Here is a 19,405-nt window from a genome sequence, read left to right on the forward strand (position 1 = left end):
AGGGAGACTGGTGAAGATGCTGGCACTAACGGTCAAGGATGATGGGACAAAGGTCTGGACTAGGTCTTGGGACACAAAGAGTGGTCAGAGATCAGCAGCTTCAACGTCACCCAGGAACTTGTCAAAATACAGGCTCTCTGGCCCCACCCACACCTACCGAATCAGAATCTGCACTTCAACAGGATCCCTGGTAGATTCAAAAGCATATTCAACTTTGAGAAACACTGGCCTAAGTTTTTTTAATAGGAATGAAAAGAGAACAGGATAAGATGTTTCAAAGGAGAACAATGCAAATTAGCAAATATTTGATGACTGGAGAATACATGAAGAGGCTTAAGAATGCCCAATTCCTGAGCTTGGGCTAACTAGGGTAATGGTCATGCCAGAGGTAGACAGAAATTGAAAAGGGAATTGCTAGGCAGGTGGTCAGTTGGGAAAATACTCTGGCTCTCACCACGCTGAGCCAGAGAGGATGGTGGCATAAACACAGGCTTCCTAGCTGGAGATGTGGGATTAGAGCTTCAGAAAGAGGGTAAAGGCTCATACACAGGAAGTTAGTCGTCAGCATAGGGGAAAAAAAGCGCAGAAAGAACAGGTAATTAAGCCTTTGGGAACATTAACAATTAAGAAGCAGGAAGGTAAGAAATCAGGAGGATGAAAACAGATGGACTGGGAAAGTCCAAAACCCCCAAAGCCAGAGGAGAGCATTGCAGAGAGGTTAAGAGGGAGGAGAAGCGGCAATGGAGGTAGGAGAGCAGAAGGCCGGTTGTAAGGAAGATAAAAAATAAGACAGGAGCTAAATAAAGGGATAAAGACATCGAAGGTAGAGGGGAAGGAACCAGAGGGCTAAGAACAAAGACATGGCAGGCGGCTGGAAGAACCTCTTCTCTCATCAGAAGGAAAACTGTATGGAGACCAATGTAAATTCTCTCAGACTAGGGAAGAAGTCCTCAAAACTACATATGATGCGGTTTCTATTCATAGGAAAATAGTAATCTTACCCTGAGCAATGAAGTTCCTCTCAAACTTCTGCAGAAATTCCAAGTGAAGCAGATCATCTGAGGTAAGGGCTTCTTCTCCAACTACGGCTTTCATGGCCTGCACATCCTTACCAATAGCATAGCACGCATACTAAAGAGAAAAGAAGGTTTACATGAACCTTTATAAATGGTAACGGTACTCTGGGCTATATAAGTGTATTGCTGTAGCTATCTTCACAGTATTTCACATTATTTCCAAACATAATTCACATATGCAAGTACTGGAAAGACTTTATTATACAGTAGTCTCACTAAGAAAGGAGTCTTCAGGCATGCAATACATAGACATTACTAACACTCTACAAAAAATACACTCCCTCAATATATCAATGAGCTTCCATTTTGTAGAGCATTTAAAAATCACAACTTACACAATAGGAGAAATCCATCTCTAAATTCTATTCAAAAAAAAAATATCTGTGTTATCAGTAGGTTTATTTATCATTTCTACTTTAAGGTCAAATGTATTTTTCTTTAATTATGCTTGGTATACAATCTCAGGACTATAGAAACCAAGGATTTCATAGAATATACACAGCTGTATCCCTTAGCGTTCTGGTGATTGCCTAATATGTTAAACAAAAAATTAGTTAGAATAGTCTTTCAGAAATACTCTATAATAAAGGTTACTACTAAAAACGTAATCGTCTTATGCCTTTTTTATTTAAAAACTACCTCATACAGCATTAGAGGTGGGTTTCAAGCATGTGATCTTTAATCTTTGTCATGAGCAGTTATCCTTATGAAAAAGACTGTTTGGCTCTAATGAATGTTTCTGTATTCCAGTCTTCTGTATTATATATTCTATATTAAAATTCTACTTTGATGGGGGGAGAAGAAAAGTGATATGGAAGAAAGACAAGAGGTATAAGACAGCAGAATGAACTGAGAAAGTATTCATTTCTTTAAACACAATCCTGGAGAAAACATACGTACCAGCTGGTTAGATACATCGGCATGATCCTTTCTGGTCATACCTTCTCCAATAGCCCACTTCATTCACCGAGACAACGAGGGCAGCACATTAATAGGCGGGTAAATCTTGGGTAAAAGGGGAAGGGGGAAAATATTATATTGAAGTACAAAATTCAAGCTTTACTGGTAGTAAAGGAGGATTTTGAAACTCATTTTTATTGCTTAAATTGCATAAAACTGCTACATTTGTTTCCTAGATGATTCCTAATATCTCTTCCTGGTAAGAAAAGGAAGTAAGAAACATTTTACAGGTTAAGATTTCTTTTTGAGAATCAAATCCAAAAAGTAAAATCTACAAAACAGTACAAGATTCTATTAAAAACCTGAATTTTCAACATCTGCCTACAATAGCAAATCCAAATGGTCTTCTGAACTCTGACTCATAAAATCACACATAAAAAGATTAACAAGAATTTCACCTAAAGGCTGATATCAGAAGCTGGCATCTACTACAGAACCAATACAAAATCTGTTTTTGATTATTCAGTCATAAAAAAGAATGAAACCTTGCTGTTTGCAACATCATGGATGGACCTTTAGGGCACTATGCTAAGTGAAATAAGCCAGACAGAAAAAGATAAATACCATATAATCTCACATATATGGGACCTTAAAAAACAAACAAAAAAATGTCAAGCTCACAGATAGAGAACAGACTGGTGGCTGCCTGAGGCAGGGGATGAGTGAGCCAAATGGGTGAGGGAGGTTAAAAGGTACAAACTTCCAGTTATAAAATGAGTAAGTCATGGGGATGGAACTTTCACAGCATGGTGACTATGTATGTTAATAATACTGTATTGCATATTTAAAGGTAGCTAGAAGAGTGGCTCTTCAAAATTCTCATCACAAGAAAAAAAGTGTTGTAACTATGTGAGGTGGTGGATGTTAAGTGGACTTATTGCGGTGATCACTCTGCAACATCTACAAACATCAAATCATGACATTGTACACCTGCGACCAATGTAATGTTACATCAGTTATACCTCAATTAAAAAAATTTTAACAATAAAAGACAAAGAAAAAACTCTGAAAAATCTGTTCTTGTATTAATAACAAAAGTGTGTGTGTTTAACAACGGGTGGGATCTAAAAACACTCCACGGAATAATGGAAACTAGACCCAGAGTTTTGTCCAGAGAGTAGTGAGAAAAGCAGTTTCCCAGCAACACAGGCTGACCTGAAGGAGGCTAGTACAGATACTTAGAAGGCCTTAAATGCCAATTAAGCACCTGAATAGGTCCACGTGAAAGTTTTCAAACTTGCTATTTCTATTATTGTTTTTAACAGCAGCATCATTCTTACCCTGCAAATAAATCTCATTTTTTAACGAAGGAGTTAGAGTGGCTAGAGTTCTGCATTCTTTTCTCTACCAGAATAATTTTTATTGTTTTATATATTATTATTATATGTGACCTGGAGGGAGTCACTCACTCTTTGAGACCTTGTTACAGGGAAGAACCAAATCTGACTACACTGTGGATCTGTTTCTTTTACTTTAACCTTTGCCTTCCGCTGCTTTTGTTCACTAAAAGGATACATAATGGCCTGCCTCTGGGAACCCTGTTCCTCTGTCTGAATGTTAATCCAAAGTGCCTTTGTTCAGAGAAACATACGGACTCTGTCCACCTGTGGATGGCTGCAATTAAAAAGAAATTAACACATCCCCTCCCTGAGGCTGGCCATTCCAGGGGATATTCGCAAAACTTATGGCCCTTTTACTTTACCTCCTCATCTCCTCCCCATCTCTGTGCTATAGAAGAAACTGGCATCCAAACCCCGGTAAGATGGTTATTTTGAGACTTTAGTCTGCCGTCTTCTCGGTCTGCTGGCTTTCCGAATAAAGTCGTATTCTTTCCCTCAATGCGTCATCTCTGATTTATTGGCCTGTCGTGGGGCAAGCACAGCGAGCTTGGACTCGGTAACAACCTTAGTTTATCCGGATGCGGGTGCTTTGTACCAGGTGAACTCTAAAGTTTTCCCTTCTGTAGATAAGTTTACCTCAACACGTTCCAGAAGGGAAAAGAATAATCTCTCCTTCTGCTTGATTAAAGTAAGCAAACATCTACCTAAAGTGCACTTAAAATATTTGCTTTCCAGACATTTAGGTAATATATTCCGCCATGAAAATCTCAAGTTGTGGTCAATGTGTTGGAAAAAGTATGCACTTAATCAGTATTTCCAGTTTGGGTTTATGGCCTCTTGGTGGAAACAAGTCAGGAGAGTCAAAAGCAGAAAGAGATAACCATCTCCGTGTGTCCCACCACCTTCTCCTACAGCAAGAGGGAACCCACCTGCCCCATGGCTGAGCACAACTACACCACACAGGAACTCACAGCGCCTGGCCCTGAAATAATCCGAACCCCAGGGCCAATGCAGATCTGTGAAACTGGGTCCTAAATGCTGCTTTTAATTGACATGCTTTTGTTATCTGTATTGTTTAGACAGCTGCAACGTAAGCATGATAGAAATATTATTGAAATCAAGTATTTTTCAAACACATTGCTAAAGTTATAGGCTTTTACTTTTTTTTTTTCCCTCCTGCTTGAAATATTATTAATCTAGGATGGAACACAGCTCACCCTTCCTGTGCAGCAAAAGTACAGCTCAAGTTTCTCAATACTCTTTCGTTCCCAATCTTTCTAAATGATCAGGAAGAAAACATTTTAGAAGACATCTGGGAACATATCTTTTGCTGGCAAAGATGTTGAAAACAGAGAAAAAGTCAGAAAAAAATTACTTCCAGTGACATCAAGACCGTATTTTGAAATTGTTACCGACCAGGGTTCTTGGCGTCCTTAAACAATAAAAATTGATCAAAGGCCAGACAAGAAATTCAGGCAAGGCTTTATTGGGGCCCCTGCTGCAGCAGGGGGGAGCGAGAACAAACAACAGGTTCCTTTGCTTGCGTGCTCCCTAAGCGGGGGCGAGCTTGCTGCTTATATGGCAGTGGTCCCCAAACCTTTTTGGCACCAGGGACCGGTTTCATGGAAGACCATTTTTCCACGGACCGGCAGGGGGTGGGGTGGGGGGATGTTTCAGGCAGTAATGTGAGCGATGGGGAGCAGGAGATGAAGCTTTACTCTCTCCCCTGCCACTCACCTCCTGCTGTGCAGCCTGATTCCTACCAGGCTGTGGCCTGGGGGTTGGGGACCCCTGTTATATGGCGTGAGGGCAGGGGTGTGTCCAGGGGTCGGGCCAGAAGGGTGGCTTAGGTGGTTTGCCCACCGCTTAGGTGGTGTTGTGTGCAGGCGGCACGTGCAGTACCCTGCTTTTGCTCTGGGATCTTCAAAAGTGGCAGTTGGGTTTTTTGGTCTCTTTGTATCTTTTGTCCAGAATTTGCCCCAACTGGGCATGCACGTCGTTATTTTTAGTCCCATACAGTTTCTTTGTTATTTTGTTGCTCGAGGAGAGGTGTGTCGAGGTGCAAGCACTGCAACACTGCAGCAAAGGGCCCCAGGTCCCAGCAAAGGGTCCCAGGTCCCAGCCTGTCTCAAAATCAATATATGGCTGTTGAATACAATACTAGAACACTGCAAATAAAAGTATGTTATTTGATACATGGCACAAATTTAGTTCTGACAAATGAATTGGCTTCTAAACTTCAAGAGTAACACAAAAGAAGAAAATGAAGTATGCTTAGTGTTATTAAGGAATGCCTCAAAGGAGTGCTGGGTAGTGGGCATATTCTATTAGCAGCTTCAAGGAATTAAATAAATTAATGAAATTAAAGGAATTAAAGTATTTAACTGTGAGTCTAGACTGTTTTAGGACTACTGGGAGAATAGCACTAACCCAGTGGCCTCCTGTATATGTTGAAAATAGTAATATGCAAATTGGGTCATTTGTACAAAATTTAGGAAGATTTCTCATTAAGAAGTTCCATTGACTTAAAGTGATACCAATATGTGTTTAGTTCAACATTAAACTACTTCAAATGGTAGGGAATTCCTTTAACCTACTGTTATGTTGAAGCCCTAACCCCCAGTACCTCAGAATGTGACTGTATTTGGAGAAAGGGTCTTTAAAGAGGTGATTAAGGTAAAAGGAGGCCATTAGGGTGGGTCCTAATCCAATCTGACTGGCGTCCTTACTAGAAGAGGAAATCTGGACACAGAGAAGCACCAGGGAAGTGTGCACACGGAGGAAAGACCATGTGAGGACACAGCAAGAAGACAGTCATCTGTCAGCCAGGGAGAGAGGCCTCAGAAGAAACCAACCCTGCCAACACCTCGATCTGGGACTTCCAGCTACCAGAACTGTGAGAAAATAAATTTCTGTTGTTTAACCGTCTGAATGTGGCATTTTGTTACTGCAGCCCGAGGAAAATAATACTCTTAGCTTCTGGATTGGCCTGTGGTGGCCTTGCTGAGTGACTTGGATCGGTGAGTCCCTTCCGGCTCAGCCACAATCCGTTATACTCATGACCCTCAGGGTCTCACAAGGTTTGTATGCTAGGTGGGTGCCATGTTCGCTACCACTCTCTAAGTCTGCCTTATTTCCAAAGTACTTTAAGTTTCTCCTCAGACCATCACTGACCAGTCTAGTTCTGGCAAGCAGAAGGCACTCGGTGGCATTGTTGAAATTCAGGAAGTTTTCAAGTTTAATTGTGTCTGCCAGTTGAATTCCCGGAAGAGTTTGTGTCTGAGAAGGACCACGATGGTACCTCCTAGCTAACTCAGACCATCCTTAACCACATTCCACACCGTCCGTGCCTAACAGACACTTGTCCACTGACTCAATTTTCAGGGCCAATTGGTCATTTCTAGGCCTTTCCATTCTTTCTAGCGCAGGCTCCTTGTTCTCTCCTATAGAGAGGGCCAGTCCAGAGGTGTCCTCTATGAGCCATCGCTCTTAAGGACTCAGGGAAATCACCCTGAGTCCTTATTTTTGAAATGTGGCATCACTTATTTTTGAAATGTGACAGATTAAGCGCCTTACTAGGGAATGACCATTTCTTAGGTAATGAATGAAGGGCCTTGGTCGTGCCCTCCTCAGGAGCAGAGCCTCCAGAGCTTCAGAAGGACTTGGTGTGTTCTGTCCACCTTAGCGCAGGACCATGCTGGTACTGTCATGTAAGAAACTAAGGGTGTTAAATCAGATCATCTTATTAAAATAATAGAATATAAGATTGAAGGTAAGAAAGACTGAAGGAAAGGAAGAAAAAAAATCAGAACCAAAAGAGATAAGAGTGATAACATCGCAGGCCTGAGTCACCATCCTGAGAAAGGCTTGCTGGTGTCTAGGCACCTGAATTTTGGGAGGGCTTTCACCACTCCCAGAATTGATAAGAGTGGCTCACTGCTGCCTAAGATGTTTATGCAAACAATGTGGTTGGTGCTGAACACTTGCTTTCCTTCTGGAATCTGGGATTTTGATATGTACCAGGGAGAGGGTGCCTACATGACCATCCCCCATAAAAGCCTGGGCTCCTAGGCTGAGGCTAAACTTCCCTGGTTGGCAACATTTCACACATGTTGTCCTCATCGCTGGAGGACTTAAGCGTGTCCTGTGTGGTTCCACTGGCAGAGGACTCGAGGGAACTTGCCTCTGGTTTCCTCCAGACTTTGGTCCACTTGCCTTTTCCTTTGTTGACTGTACTTTGTGTCCTTCTGCTGTAAGAAATCACAGCTGTGAATATAACGCTAGGCTGATTCCTATGAGTCCTTCCAGTGAATCATGGAGCCTGGGAGTGGCGTGGGGGACCCCAATACAGGAGTGATCACGGAGAACTGCCAGAGGCAAAGAACCCAGAGTGGAATGCAGCCTGGAGACATTCCCTATAGGACACAAGTCACCTCCATGAGAACTGCACAGAACAAGCTCTTAACATAGCGTCCTCCTTTCCACCTGTCACAGATGGGCCTTTCATAATAACAGGAGATCTGTTCTGCATTTCCACACTTTCAAGTAACAATCACAGGTCACAGGAAGACGCGTGACACAACATACTTATATATTCCAAGCGCTTTATCTAGTAACAGGGCAACTCTACGAGGCTTTCTCAAGATTTGGCTCTTTCGGTGATTTCATTGCTTCTGAGAATGAGATTATTATCTTGCACTCAATAAAACATACAAACAAATAAATGTGTTAATGTCTGTACTAACTGTTAGATTTGGGTAGACTAGTATAGGCTATGTGTGGTAGGATTAATTCTTAGATTTGCCAAAGTCCAAAAGAAGAGAACCAGGTAAGCATCAAACTTCACACTTGTCATCACAAGAAAAAGAATGTGTAACAATGTGAAGTGATGTTTGTTAACTAAGCTTATTGTGGTAATCATTTCACAATATATACATACATCAGATCATTCTGTTGTACACTTTAAACTTACACAGTGTCATGTGTCAATTACGTCTCAATAAAACTGGAAAATAAGTTTCACGCTAATGGTAGACATCTTGAACAAAAATTCCATTTTTAAATAATTTGTGAGGAAGAGTGAAAGCCACTGAACAACTAAACCCTTCTGAGACATTCCGTATGGATTTTTAACCTCTTTCAAGAGGCTAACTGTCCATTTTAATATTAGGGAAAAGTAGACAATCCTGCAACAGTGGAATGAAAAATTCCTCCATTCAAAATTTTCTTCTCAAATCAGAATATTTAGATTTATCCTACACTGTGTTTGTAAGGGAAACATACTTACTACCACAAGATTTTGCTCTCATTTATGCAAAAAATAGTAGCTCTCTTACAGTGTTTGTCACAATTTCGATTTCAGAGGAAGTGTTAACTTACATAGGATTTAGCCAAATATGTTTAAAAATATGTCAAGATTGGGACTTCCCCGGTGGTCCAGTGATTAAGACTTTGCCTTCCAATGAAGGGGGTGCAGGTTTGATCCCTGGTCAGGGAGCTAAGATCCCACATGCCTCAGGGCCAGAAAAGCAAAACATAAAACAGAAGCAATATTGTAACAAGTTCAATAAAGACTTTAAAAATGGTCCATATGAAAAAGCTCTTTAAAAAAAATATGTCAAGATCAAACAGCTGTTTTTAAACTAATTGTGTATTTAAAGCTCTTTTGGTAGTTTTAGTGACAAAATAGAGATGCTTTTTAAATTTGAGTTAGCAATACTGTTAAACCAAAATGATTAAGGTCATACGGTTCACACTGTAATTTCAAAATTAACTCTTACACAAGAGAAGTTAATCTTAGAATAGGACAAAGAAATATATATTTGAAAACTAAGTTTAAGTAAATGTGAAATAAGTCCTTTGCAACATATAATTGCCATTTCATAAGAAAAGTAAAAGGCTGTGTGTTAGTCAGAGCAGAGGTAAGACAATTCTCCATGGGCTTCTCACATTTCTGCACATCTTACAAACAGAAGCACCGACAGCCCTTTATGCTCAGCTATCTTTCCAAGGATGTTTATATAGAAAACAGCCTTGTAAGATAATGTCTTCTTCCAGAGGTAAGGGCAAGCATGCTTACCTCCCAAAAGATTCTGATTCCCTGAACTCTTGTATTATAACCCACTGTGTGTGCAGGCATCCATCTGGGCCTAGCCACACAGCCCCTGTGTGACTCAGGGTCAAGGAGAACCAAGGCAAATATTCGGATGCCCATGCTGGCTGCAGTGGTTTATGAGTAACCAAGTAAGTAATAGAGTCCTTTGTTTCTGACCCATAAGTCTTCTGTCTTCTACCTGCATCCATGGAAAACGGCAGCTTAACTTGTTGCAAATAGGGCAAAATCTCAGATACTCCAAAGTTCTGGATGGAAAGATTAAAGTTCATCTCTCAGAAGACTTACTATAGAATGCATATGAAAAGGTCTATGACTAAATAATCTATTTATTTCAGGTCACTATGCAAACATTTATATATTTTAACATATTGATCTGCTCAATATGTTAAAATATATATGTATGTTTGTGCTCTTTTGTTTTTTATTGATGCATGATTAGAAATTCTTCTTTGTTTCCTTTTTAAAAATGGTATGTATTGCATTGTTTTTTGATAGAAAATAACAATGAAAAAAAATGTAGTCTGTGGTCTCACTAGTCAGAAAATCCCTGGTGACCTAAAAAATAAATAATAGACATAGGCACACTTGGCTAGAAAATTCAAATAGTACAGAAAAGCTTAAGGAACACAGAAACCACTCTTTCCCACCCAGCACCAACTTAACCATTTTTATGGCTTATTAAAATTGTCTGGGCTTTCCTGGTGGCGCAGTGGTGGAGAGTCTGCCTGTCGATGCAGGGGACACGGGTTCCAGCCCTGGTCTGGGAAGATCCCACATGCCGCGGAGCAACTAGGCCCGTGAGCCACAACTACTGAGCCTGCGCGTCTGGAGCCTGTGCTCCGCAACAAGAGAGGCCGCGATGGTGAGAGGCCCGCGCACCGCGATTAAGAGTGGCCCCGGCTCACCGTAACTGGAGAAAGCCCTCGCACGGAAACGAAGACCCAACACAGCCAAAAATAAATAAATAAATAAATAAATAATTAAAAATGAATATCTGCTTAAAAAAAATTGTCTTTTACTTCTGCATTTACTGCTTCCCATAAATCCTTTCTTTTCAGATTTTCTGGTAGGAAACTCCACAATCTAAGACAGGGAAGGCATCAGGTTCCTGGTTTAGGCACGGTGGCCACCATCCCTCTGCCATGAGATCCTTCTCATCATTAACAATGTTCTAGGGAAGCTGCAGCTTAGGTTCCAGGCACTGGGGGAAACGTAAGCAAATACTTCCTCCTTCCTCTTCCCAACAGGGAAGTGTGCTGGGCCCACAAGACTCCAGTCCCTGTCACCTGGGGACACCCTCCCCTTTTCTCTTCCAAAAGGGAAAGAGAAAAAGATCTACCATGGCCATAGTTAATCTTCTGAAGAGCAGATCAGGAGCTTATTTTTGCTTTAACCATGTAGAAGCAGGATCAACTGAAGTCACTATTGTGAACTGATTACCATTCATTTTTAATTAAAATGTGACATAATAAAAAGCATGCATCTCGTTAACTATATGTCACATTTGCTCAGCTCTAAATTTTGCTACACCATATTCTATTCATGTAATTTCAGTCTTTGAGTTTGTTTCTGCAGTAAAATTTCCACCTACATAAAATTTAACAGAATTGAAGAAACATGTTATGTGTACAGCCAGGTCTTTATCATTTCAAAATGTTTATATCCATACTTCAGTATGCTTTGATGATCTTATTTTTAACCTCAGAGTACAGGTTGGACTCTTTAGATATGCAGATTAATCTATGATCTTGCGATTTCAGAGTCACAGGCAATGATGGTATCATTCACCAACCAATTGCTAGTGTCAGGAAGCAGACTTTTCTTCTGCCCTATTAGGTTTAGTAATTAGAGGCCTGCAAATTAAAATGACAAAAGATAGTTTAACAGGAGAAGAAGTTTATTCATATATATGGGAGCTAACAAGAGAAGTAACTATCTCACTAAATGTTTAAAGTTAGAGGTTTATATATCTAACTTAGCAGAGAAAAGGAAAGTGGAAGAAAGGACTTCTATTCTTTTAGAAGAATAAATGAACGATAAGTAATTTTGTGATTATTTTGTGTCTGCACGTTCAAGCGGTCTTTCCTTCTTCTATGCGAATCTCCCCAGAGAGGGGATTTGTGGTAGGTTTACTCTTGATTTCTCTCCTGGGAGTAGACCTGTCTTGAAGAGGGAATCATAGAAGCCTCATTTCTCAGAAATGTCTGCTTTTCGTCAAATAAGGAAAGCTCTTTCTGCATCTGTTGATTCCCAAATGTTTTGAGCTTAAAATAATCTCCATACCAACTCTGAGGGTCCAACTGGGTCTCTAGGCATTCCTCCCTATATGTCCTCACTTGTAATGCTGTGAGGCAGTGCCTACTCTACCTTGTACAGATAAGGAAACTGGCTCAGAAGGACTCAGTTACCTGCCCCCGGTGAACAACTAGCCAGTTTCAGAGCTGGATTATTACAAGGGACATCTGAATCCATGGCCCAGCCTCTTAGCCCTTTGAGACATGATCACTCAAGAGATCTTAGAGGGCTTCCCTGGTGGTGCAGTGGTTAAGAATCCGCCTGTCAAGGCAGGGGACACGGGTTCGAGCCCTGGTCTGGGAAGATCCCACATGCCGCAGAGCAACTAAGCCCGTGGGCCACAGCTACTGAGCCTGTGGGCCACAACTACTGAAGCCCACATGCCTAGAGCCCGTGCTCCGCAACAAGAGAAGCCACTGCAATGAGAAGCCCGTGCATTGCAACGAGGAGTAGTCCCCGCTGGGTGCAACTAAAGAAAGCCCATGCGTGGCAACAAAGACCCAACACAGCCAAAAATAAAATAGAACAACAACAAACGTTTAAAAAAAATAAGAGCGATCTTAGAGCTCATGTGATCCAACCCTCTTTATGCTATAGAATAAATTTGTTTACCTCACTGTCAATCACTAAATCACTAAATGGGGGGTCTTGGACAATTTTCTCAGCCCATTTGTGTCCCGGTTTTTCCATCTGTAAAATGATTACAGTACTCACTTCAGAAGCATGCTTTGAGGAACAGTGCCAGGCACATAGTAATTGCTAAGTATCTGCTCTTATTATTATTTACTTTATAGACATCAACGCATTCTTATAAAATATTCCAAGACTAAGTGTACAGAATAAAACATGTAAATCATCTCTTACCCACCTGCCCACCCTCTTCCCAGGGGTCACCATCAGTGGATGTGTTTCTAGTCCTTTACCATCATAGTCATACCTATTTTTAATCTGTGCAAACACTCATGAGCTGTCTTCATGCATTTTAAGAGAAATGGAATCATATTTTGCAAATTATTCTCCAACCTCCTGTTTCCATTTAAACCACTCAAGTCTTATAGATCTTTCCATGTCAGAACATCTCAGTGTTGCTCATTCTTTTTTAACAGCTGCATGGTGTTATACTGAATGGACTTAAAATGATGTACCCTTCTGATATTGATAAGCTTCTAGGCAGTTGTGGGGCTTTTGGTTTTGTTTTTTTCATGTAGCTAGACAAGCCCTTAGTGATTATAGACATGTGGAAAAGCTAAAGAGAGCATGTTGTTCCAGAAAAGTTCACATTAATATACAGCAGAGACTCTTCTCTCATGATTGGCTTCGTGTCTCTCCAGCTCTGATAGATAATATCATCTAAACAAACATTTGGGGTTTTTTTTTTACCCATTTCTAGTGGGGCTGCACTTTTGGTTCCCTAACAACTTGCAGCTTCTGATCTGGGCAGAGTGAAGAACAAAAATAAAGGTGATGGTGGAGCTTGTGCCTAGGATGACACCCACTGGACTGAGATAATGAAACAGCCACTGAATGATGCACGTTTGACCCTGGGGATGTCAGAGGTTCCTAAGGGAGCTTTTAATGGGCTAGTATCACAGGGTCACTTTTTAAAAACAGGTTCTACTTAAGTGGGACTGCATCTTTCTGCATGTTTCTTTCTACCATCCTAGTTTCCTTCCAAACCAACGGGATGACAGACCATGCTACAATAACATGAACATGTCGGTTTACATGAGGGAGCAGGGAGTTTACCCTTATCTGGGGAATTCTGAAATAGAGACTCCTGGAGGCACTATTTCTACCTGAATGTTTTGCACACTGCTAACTAATCACTTCTTAACTGCATGAGAGAGGAGTTTTTCTATGTACCATTTCAAATCAGAATCCGATGGTATTTTACCATTAGGCAACAAAACATCAGCAGTTTCCAAAATTTAGTGAAATTTACAATAATTGAAAAAAAATTTTGTGCTAGCAAAAGTATCCAAGAGAGAAGAATCCAAGCCAGGAGCAAATATATTATCAAATTATTCATGAAATAATAATGATAATGATGTTGTGTGTTTGTGGAGAGCTTCCCATAAATGACGCCCTGAGCCAAGCACTTGGCTTAGATCACCTCACTTAATTGTCTCGACAGCGTAATCACTCTCACCTAAATATGAATTCAATCAGTCTGACTGGTTGAAATGCAAGGAAGAGTTCACTGATGTTCCCTGGTTTATAAAGAAAACTGCTTGTTATTACTTCTCTTCTGGATTATTTCACAGACATTAGATCGAAGTTTTAGAAGAAAATTCCCCATTTTAGTTTAGCAGATCTTCCCATGTTTTTATCATGTCTTAGCTATAAAAATTTCAGAAATGCAAATATAGAATGTAATATAATATAATATACTCTTTACCAATAAGTAAAAGCAAAGATTTATCTCATTCACAAAAATGCTAAAAAAGCAAGATAGCAGAATTAATGCTTTAAACTTACTTAACACCTGACTACTACAGGCTACTACAGATGAATAAACGTCTATAGAAGACAAACTACAGGGACTCCCCTGGGGGCGCAGTGGTTAGGAGTCCGCCTGCCAATGCAGGGGACACGGGTTTGAGCCCTGATCCACGAAGATCCCATGTGCTGCAGAGCAACTAAGCCCGTGCGCCACAACTACTGAGCCTGTGCTCTAGAGCCCGCAAGCTCTGCAACATGAGAAAGCCACCGCAATGAGAAGCCCGCGCACTGCAACGAAGAGTAGCCCCCGCTCGCCTCACTATACAGAAGGACTATATGATGAACAGCATCAAATTTATAATCACTGGGCAAACCATGAGGTACGATTTGAAATATACTAGAAATAGCAGTGTCTTTCAAAATATCCCTTCTAGTCTTCCCCATAGTGTCTAAGGGGGCACCATGGCATTGAAATATTGATTTACTGTGAATCTCAAAGACTTTTCAATCTTAAGAAGTGTCTTTCTGAAATGGAACTACCCTTTGTGGCATTCTTTTTTTAAAAAAATTAATTAATTAATTATTTTTTAAAATAGATCTTTATTGGAGTATAATTGCTTCACAATACTGTGTTAGTTTCTGTTGTACAACAAAGTGAATCTTTCAAGTCAGGGTCTCTCATCCGTTTATTCATCCAACAATATTACTTGAACCACAATTGCCAGCAGGCGCCGTGTAAGGCTCTGAAGAGGATGGGAGACAGAGGCAGAGCTTTCCTAGGAAAGCTCACATTTTCACCTCCTTTATTTTCACCTGAGAGCAGCTGACACAGAAAGAGCAGGAGAAAATGTTGATGTCTGAGTAGGTAAGAGGGAAAGGACAGAACACTCTCTTTGACCGCCTTACTATGAGCTGCCATGGGCTGGCTCTGTGGACAGAACATAAAACATGTGGAAAGACTGTGCTGGGGTAAGTGGTTTCTACATGGACTATTTCTAAGACAGTGTTATGCTCTTACAATTTCTCACTTTCATTGTATAACTGTCTCTGCTCTGAGTACATTTCAGAGAAATATCTTAGGTGAGCATTCAAGTAAAGCAATGAAAATGTACTGCAGTGTGATCAAGCGGGTATTTTAGCGATTTATAATTATGCCTCTAACATATAAAATGCTCTACACTTCACAAGTTGGGCTTGTTAGGAGGCAGATAAATTCATGAATGTGTGCAGTCTCTATTATATTTCTATCCTGGACTATTTTACTTAAAGATTTATATAGCTGCATAGGAGGTGATTTTAAGAAAAATACTTTGACTACTTTTTCATGTTAAATACTCACTACAAATATTGTAGGAATAGTCAAAGATAGAATTCTTCTGTTCACCTCCTGTCTTGAAGAAGCTTTTACTTGGTGTTTTTGAGTGACATAAAGTCTCTTTGCCTTTGTGTTTGAAAGTGACATAAGTGTGGTAGGTGTCCTGATACAAGGATGGCATTTTCGGTTCCGTGCCTGTCTCTCAAAGGTTCAATGAAGCACAGAGGAGCAGGTGACTTCCTTACTGTTTCTCTGTGGGCTCTGCCTGTCCTATCACTGAGTCTGCCTGTCATCCTTGTGCAAATGGGCAGGCAGTTTACAGGCCCCATGGGGTCTGTGTCCTGGCTTCAATGTTGGACCCATTAGGAGAGCCCTGGGGGGCCATATGAGTTGCCCACAGGGTCCTACCTGAGCTCAGGGGAGCAAAGGTGGAGATTGAGGGCAGTGAGAGCTCTCAGCACCGCTGCCCCTCGGCTCCCTCCCTGGAGGTAGTGATGAATGCCCAGACCTAAGAGCCTTCTGTCCATGTTTGCTGCACATACAAACTTAGTGAGGCAGTGATGAATTTGTGGAGAAAACAATATTTTTTTAAGTCCAAAGAACTAAATTAGAGTTCCTGACCTGTTGTGATTCCAACTTTGTATACATCTCTTAATCTCCATGAACCTCCATTTTTCTGCGCAAAAGAGAGGTAACAGTGATTGCCCTGACTACCTCCACGATGGAAGATGTATTGGTGTTTTATGTACAATGAAAAACTATACAGGAGTTCCATGGCCGATGGTTTGTAGAATGAGGCAAGGTAGAATAAAAACAGTGACAGAAGGAACAAAAACAGAAAGACGGGGTGTTCTTTTCTTGTTAAACAATAATGAATTCACTGAGGAGTCTGAAAAGTTCCAGGAGCTGGGTGCTGCAGAGCCCAGCGGACACCATGGAAACCTCAGCAGGATGTCCAGTGTTTCAATGTTGCATCACCGTTAACTAATAGGAAGCCAGTTTCCTCTCCCTAACTTTCGGAGAACTAAGGATTGTATATTTTGGAAAATAAGGTTGAAAGTGAGAATAAAGAGTGAAGATGATTGGATTGTAAATTGTTTTTTAAATTTCCTATTTTCCTGCTGCCTCAACACCCAGGGGACCAGGTGCGTGGGTGTGCCCAGGCTGGTTCCTGCCGCAAGATTCCCTTTTTGCCCTCCCCGACTGTGACCTAGACATTCCAAGAAACAATGAAATCTCCTCAAGCCTTGTTTCTGCTCCACCCAGACTTGCCCAAGGTCCTCACTCTCTCTCGACTCCCCACCTGCTAGGTGGCTGCTGAATGGTGAGGTGCGCCCTGTCTTCTCCTCTAGGACCTGTGAGTATAATAAACCCTGTAATTTCTTCTGCAGAAATATTGCAGTGGCCCTTAAAGACCCTACAAGGGGGACTTACTCCCCCATTTACAATGATACTGGCAGCAAATGGAATTTTAATTCCAAATGTATGCAGTTTGGGAAAGCTAGATGATTTCCTATACAGACTATCTAGAAGGTTCTGTTGGCTCCTAGACACCCAATAAGCTATTAGAGAGTCTGTTTCCCGGACCTTGGCTCACAATAGCTCAGTTTCTCAGGCCCCATCTTTATTTTCATCCTCCCCATTTACACTGGCGCTTAGGACTGTCAGCCATGGTTTATGACTAATAAAACCCTATTGTGTAAAATGCACTAGAGTGAGGACTTTGCACAACAGGTGATTTAGGCATAAGAAGCTATCCTTCTGCTATATTCTTTTAAAATACTGAATCATTTTTTAAAACATGAATTACAAGCTGTCAGGGATGTCAGTCATGTACACGCAGATATGCAACTAAAATTGTGCAGGTGTATCCCTCAGATTGTTTAGTGCTTACAGTTTATTTTTGAAAGACATTTTGTGCTAAGTGAATGTAATCTAACATATAATTTTGGTATGTTTTACGAAAGGGACAATCATACTTCTCACTATTATCATTTAATTAATATGAAAAGAGTTAGTTTGGCTTTTGCTCAATTTTGAATATGATTTTTAAATCTCATTTTATTAATTTAGATGAACTATAGAACTATGGTATATCATAGTATCAGCAATTCAGAAATCCTCAATGCAGTTTAACTTTCAACCTGTTCCAAGAGGATTTAAGGGCATCGTAATGTCCCAGGGCTGTAAAAATTTGCTTGTGGATGTATTAACGATACGCTTATCTCACATACAACTTTTCAGTCTTAGAATGAATGGTTTTTGTGAATTAAAAATTATTCTGCAAAAATTAGCATAGCTGTCCTTGCCTTTAAGCATCACTCTGGTGAGCTGGTATTAGGAATAATGAGAAGAAACTTGTATCAACCCTGCCCCCCACCACTGGTTAAACTACAATATGCTCTATACACCGTGAATCACTTCTTTTAAGAAAGTTACCTTATGAGATGGCAGCTGCTTATACCTGGAAATGTAGAAAATACTTCACTCACAACGTTTACGGAGACTAACTGATGAGGAAACACCCAAGGCAGAGACAAATGAGACGGAGCTGTGTGCTCAGGGATGCACAGGCTGGGATGCAGGAACCGAAACTAGCACCAAGTGGCCCCTGACCTGACGTGATTCTGCAGGGAATTGCAGCAGATACGTTTGCTAGGAAATCAGGCAATGCTCAAGGAGGAGGAGGCTGCAGATTTGTAATTTAATAACGAGGAATTTAAACTGTTGCCACAAGAGGAGGGGCATTTCTGGTAGAGCAAACCTCCACGCAGAGGCCTGGACTTGGAAGAAGGCGGTACACTCTCCCGACAAGCAGGATGCTGGGTGGAACTTGGCTGAAGTTTAGGAAACAGGATGGTGAGAAGAGTCTGGGGAGTCAGGTCAGGGCCACTCTGTGAGGGGCCCTGAGTGTGAGAGTAAGGAAGGGAGACCGCAGTCCCCAGGCAAGGGGGTGCCCAGGGAGGCACGGGGGAGAGGGGGGAATATGCCCACCTTCTCTGGGGGAAGATGCCTCCCCCCTCCCCAGGCCCCACAGGGGTGGGAGGCGAGGCTGGGGGATTTGCTTCAGAACACAGACGGGAATCTATTGTTATAGACTGTATCTGAAATGAAGAAAATTAGTAATCAGTAATGAGTTAAAATAGAGATCATTTCATTTGGAATTAGACAAATCCTTAAAAGGTGCTACATACACATGGAAGTTCATTTATCTTCTGGTACAGAGTCAGGTTTTGGTTTTAGTTTTGTTTGTTTTCCCTTTTTTCTAACCAGCCACAATGAAATCAGGGCTGGGGTAGAGTTCTCAGTAGCAGTGACTGCATTCCGGAGGGAGGGGCAGTGAGCAGGGTCTCACCTCCTCGCCTGGATGCAGCTCACCGAGCTCTCAGGGAGGAGGGCGAGCTCCCTGCCGTCTTCCACGGTCCCGAGCCCTCGTCCTTCTCCAGCCCGAGGTCAGAGAGGTGAGCGGTCCCTCCTTCCTCAAGGGCACAGCCCTGCCTTCCCCTCCTCAGGAGTGTCTCCTGGGATGAGCCCTGGGTGTGGGGCCCTGAGAGGCTGCCCCCGGCAGCTCCCTGCAGTACTGAGGGCTCCTCCCAGCGTTTGCCAGCAGCTTCCGTGCTGGTGCTTGTTAGGGCCGCTGGGCTGGGAGGACGTGACCTACAGAAATGTGTCATTTAGTGACTCCACAAAGTGGCATCACTCAGCCCGGGTTGTTAGGATCACATCCAGATGGCCCTCAGGAAACATCTGATAGAAATTGGTAAGTGTAGGTCACCTGAAATGCACCTAGAGAGAGGAGATCCTGGGGCAGGGAAGGGCTTAGGGGACCGGCAGAGCCAATGATAGCCAGACACAGGATAAG

General features: G+C 41.7%; 1 long non-coding RNA gene across 1 annotated transcript; it reads right to left on the bottom strand.

The window, feature by feature from the left end:
- Positions 1-1,005: 1,005 nt before the first annotated feature.
- Positions 1,006-18,953, bottom strand: LOC309661909. The gene is made up of 3 exons (XR_014264360.1): positions 18,538-18,953; positions 1,977-2,081; positions 1,006-1,131 (listed from the first exon to the last, which is right to left on the bottom strand). It is a non-coding gene; the product is annotated as an uncharacterized lncRNA (long non-coding RNA).
- Between the last annotated feature and the right edge of the window lie 452 nt (positions 18,954-19,405).

Source organism: Balaenoptera physalus (assembly GCF_965194825.1).
Source record: "Balaenoptera physalus genome assembly, chromosome: 5".
NCBI classification, from domain to species: Eukaryota; Metazoa; Chordata; class Mammalia; order Artiodactyla; family Balaenopteridae; genus Balaenoptera; species Balaenoptera physalus.